Genomic DNA, 4366 nt, shown 5'->3' with positions numbered 1-4366 from the left:
AGCCAGAGCCTAGTCCGGCGCTATGGCAACGGGTGCCTTTGCCGTCCCCAGTGGACACGCAGAGAATTGCACCCGCTTGATCTTCGGCCTTTTTTGCCCAGGAGGCGGCGGCTCCAATGCACTGCCCTTTGCCGCCCTCCAGTGGACGCACTGAGAATTGCACCGCTTGGTCTTTTGCCCCTTCGTTAGAGGCGCCAATGCACTCTCCTTTGCCGCCCTCCAGTGGCCACGATGGAAATAGCACCTTCGAGCCATAGAGGGCTCAGTGCCAGCCATAGGCTCTGATGCTGGCAGCTGAGCCATAATAATAATAATAATAAATTGAAGGAAAAGCTGATAAGAAGACCTGGCTCTGGCTCACGAATGGGACCCTGAAGAAGGAGACAGAAGGCCTGATCCTTGCAGCCCAGGAGCAAGACATCAGGACAAAGCCCTATGAGGAGCAGCTTAAAAAGCTGGGCATGTTTAGCCTGCAGAAGAGAAGGCTGAGAGGAGACATGATAGCCATGTACAAATACGTGAAGGGAAGTCATAGGGAGGAGGGAGCAAGCTTCCTTTCTGCTGCCCTGCAGACTAGGACGCAAGGGAACAATGGCTTCAAACTCCAGGAAAGGAGATTCCACCTGAACATCAGGAAGAACTTCCTCACTGTGAGAAGGGCTGTTCGACAGTGGAACTCTCTCCCCGGGGCCGTGGTGGAGGCTCCTTCCTTGGAGGCTTTTAAGCAGAGGCTGGATGGCCATCTGTTGGGGGTGCTTTGAATGCGATTTCCTGCTTCTTAGCAGGGGGTTGGACTGGATGGCCCGTGAGGTCTCTTCCAACTCTACTATTCTATGATTCTATGATTGCAGCCCAGGAGCAAGCCATCAGAACAAAGGCAATTAAGGCCAAGATCGAAAAATCAGCTGATGACCCAAAATGCAGACTGTGCAAGGAAGCTGACGAAACCATGGATCATATCCTCAGCTGCTGTAAGAAAATCGCACAGACAGACTACAAACAGAGGAACAACTATGTGGCCCAAATGATTCATTGGAACTTATGCCTCAAGTAGCACCTCCCAGCAGTAAAGAACTGGTGGGATCACAAACCTGCAAAAGTATTGGAAAATGAACATGCAAAGATACTGTGGGACTTCCGAATCCAGACTGACAAAGTTCTGGAACACAACACACCAGACATCACAGTTGTGAAAAAGAAAAAAGTTTGGATCATTGATGTTGCCATCCCAGGTGACAGTCGCATTGACGAAAAACAACAGGAAAAACTCAGCCGCTATCAGGACCTCAAGATTGAACTGCAAAGACTCTGGCAGAAACCAGTACAGGTGGTCCCGGTGGTGATGGGCACATTGGGTGCCGTGCCAAAAGATCTCAGCCCACATTTGGAAACAATAAACATTGACAAAATCACGATCTGCCAACTGCAAAAGGCCACCCTGCTGGGATCTGCACCACTGGGCCAAATCACAACAAATTTGGCCACAATACTCATCACTTTCCAAGGAGTCACCATAAAAAAAACAAGAAAATAGAGACAAGGCCAGAAAAATCACCAAAAATAAAACAAACCACTATGCACATGTGCAAGAACTCTCCCCACAAAGGAAGTAGCCAGGCTTCTTTGGTTGAAGGTGCTACTCCAGTTCGCCAAACAAGGATTCCCCTAGGTATAACACAGCCAGGCATTGAAGCTGCAAGGCTATTTCAGTGGACTTTAATGATGAACGCCTAAAAAGGGTTTCCCCGTCTTGAAATGTTTAGAAAGCTCCGCCCTAAGGCAGCAGACCCCATCTCCAAGCTAAGCAGAGTAAACCTTGTTGCGTATTTATGTGCTGTACGTATCGTTGTTCTTGTTGTGAATGTTTGGAGCTGCTGTGTGTCTTGTTTAAGAGAAGAAAGCGGGGTATAAATAAATATCACAATCATAATAATAGGATGGGGGATTCTCGACTAATCCCAGGGGCTGGAGGCTCTCTTGAGGAATTGACAAACAATCCGTTTATTGGGTTGCTGTGGATTTGGTATGGCCATGGCCCAGTAGCATTATTTCCTGACGTTTCACCTGCATATGTGGCTGGCATCCTCAGAGGTTTGTTCTGAGGTGTGTTGAAAATGAGGCAAGTGGAGTGTGTGTGTGTGTGTATGTGTGTATGTGTGTGTGTGTGTGTGTGTATATATATATATATATATATATATATATATATATATATATATATCTGTGGAATAATGTCCAGGGTGATGGAAATAACCCTTTGTCTGTTTGAAGCAAGTGTAAACACTGCAATTAGCAAGCTTGGTTAGTATTAGGTAGTCTTGCAGCTACAAAGCTAATGGCCTAATGCCTCAAGAAGGGGATGTGCATGAATCTGATGTGCAAATCAAGAGTTAGCCTTAGATCCTTTACTGTTTGGCCTATAAGAGATGCATGGCAAAAACACACACACCCTCGAAATAGCATCAAAGGACTCAAACGTCTGGCATCTTAGCAGCAGAGGGCAGCCAGGAGCATCTCTGGATCATTCACAGGAAAGCGAGAAGCCTTGGAAGTTTTCCACGCTCAAATGTGTTTGCGTACAAGAGGGCCGTCTTTTCCAAATGTCCCGTGTTGGCAGGCCGGCCGCCAGGCAAGCTGATGACTCACATCGCCCCGTGCCAGAGTGACTCACGCTGCCCCAAGGAGGATCGGGCTCCAACGGCAGAGCCTCTTGGTGCCAACTTTTAACTTCTCTGCTTTGGGAGGCCGCACCCTTCCGACAGCCCTGGGTACTTGCAAATCTTCACACACGTGCCCGCCACGCACCATTTCATTGCCATTGTTTGGTGTGGTTGCTGCAGACGTCATGAATGCATGCCACAGGTTGTGACCGTCACTGAACGCCTCACTACGGTTGTGTGAACAAACTCTAAGACAAAGAAGAGTGCACAGCAAGGGCATCATGTCCCATTAAGACAGGAAGATCTGTCCGTCCTGTCCACCTACTTTTTTGCCATTTCTGGGGCAAGGGACATGTCCCTCAGTGGGGAGAGAGAATCCAAGGAAATCGTCATGTTCCTGGCATACCACAAAATGCCCTCTGATGTCCGATATTTGCCCCCAAAGGGGTGGCACCACTGAAGCCATATTCATCCCACTCAAAATTTCGCACTCCCTTTTTAACCAAATCAATGTAAACAGGAATACAAAAAATGACATTTAGTTCTAAGCTGGTAACATAAAAATACCATCAGAGCTTTCAGAAACCCTGGTGTTTGCAGTGGGCCTGGCATGGAAGACTTACAATAGGGTTACAAGCTTGGTAGATACAGGGAATGTTGTGGACGCAGTGTATCATAGAATCATAGAATCGTAGAGTTGGAAGAGACCTTATGGGCCATCCAGTCCAACCCCATTCTGCCAAGAAGCAGGAAATCGCATTCAAAGCACCCCTGACAGATGGCCATCCAGCCTCTGCTTCAAAGCCCCCAAAGGAGCCTCCACCACAGGCCGGGGGAGAGAGTTCCACTGCCGAACAGCCCTTCTCACAGTGAGGAAGTTCTTCCTGATGTTCAGGTGGAATCTCCTTTCCTGTAGTTTGAAGCCCTTGTTCCCTTGTGTCCTAGTCTGCAGGGCAGCAGAAAGGAAGCTCCCTCCCTCCTCCCTCTGACTTCCCCTCACATATTTGTACATGGCTATCATGTCTCCTCTCAGCCTTCTCTTCTGCAGGCTAAACATGCCCAGCTCTTTAAGCCGCTCCTCATAGGGCTTGTTCTCCAGACCAGCGTAGTTTGATTTTAGCCTTCTTGCAAACAAACTAGTCCAATGTGGGCTGGGCAAAACTACGGTTAGGTGGATCTGTAATTGGTTAAGTGACTGAACCCAAACAGTGGCTCTGGCACTCCCTCCCCGGGGAGATTAGATTAGCCCCCATCTCTGTCTGAAAACCTGGATGTTCCAGTGTGCATCTGATGATGGGTTAGGTGGTTCTCAACCTGGGATCCCCAGATGTTTTTGGCCTACAACTCCCAGAAATCCCAGCCAGTTGACCAGCCAACAACATCAGGTTGAGAGCCACTGACTGGGTGAGGCCGTGCTCATGAACGTCCAGCCCTAATTGAGAGTGGACTCAACACTTTACCTCAGCCCTGGCCCTAAAATCTGATCCCTGTGTCCATCTCAAAGTCTCAGCCAGGTTCACCTCTCTCACACTCCGGCCTGGGACAACTTGAGGTGTTTTGGACTACAACTCCCACAATCCCTAAGAGCCTCAGGCCCGTTCTGAGGGGGGAAAGGGAAAGGTCTGAGGCGCTGTCCCAGCCAGGCCTGCCCTTTGTGACCTTGGTCCCGGCCCCTTGGGCGTCACAGTGCGGCCTCCTCCTGCCCGAGG

The sequence above is a fragment of the Anolis carolinensis genome, chromosome X, assembly GCF_035594765.1.
Source record: "Anolis carolinensis isolate JA03-04 chromosome X, rAnoCar3.1.pri, whole genome shotgun sequence".
Classification (NCBI taxonomy): Eukaryota; Metazoa; Chordata; class Lepidosauria; order Squamata; family Dactyloidae; genus Anolis; species Anolis carolinensis.
The sequence above is the reverse complement of the archived record's forward strand: the minus strand, read 5'-3'. Positions refer to the sequence as shown.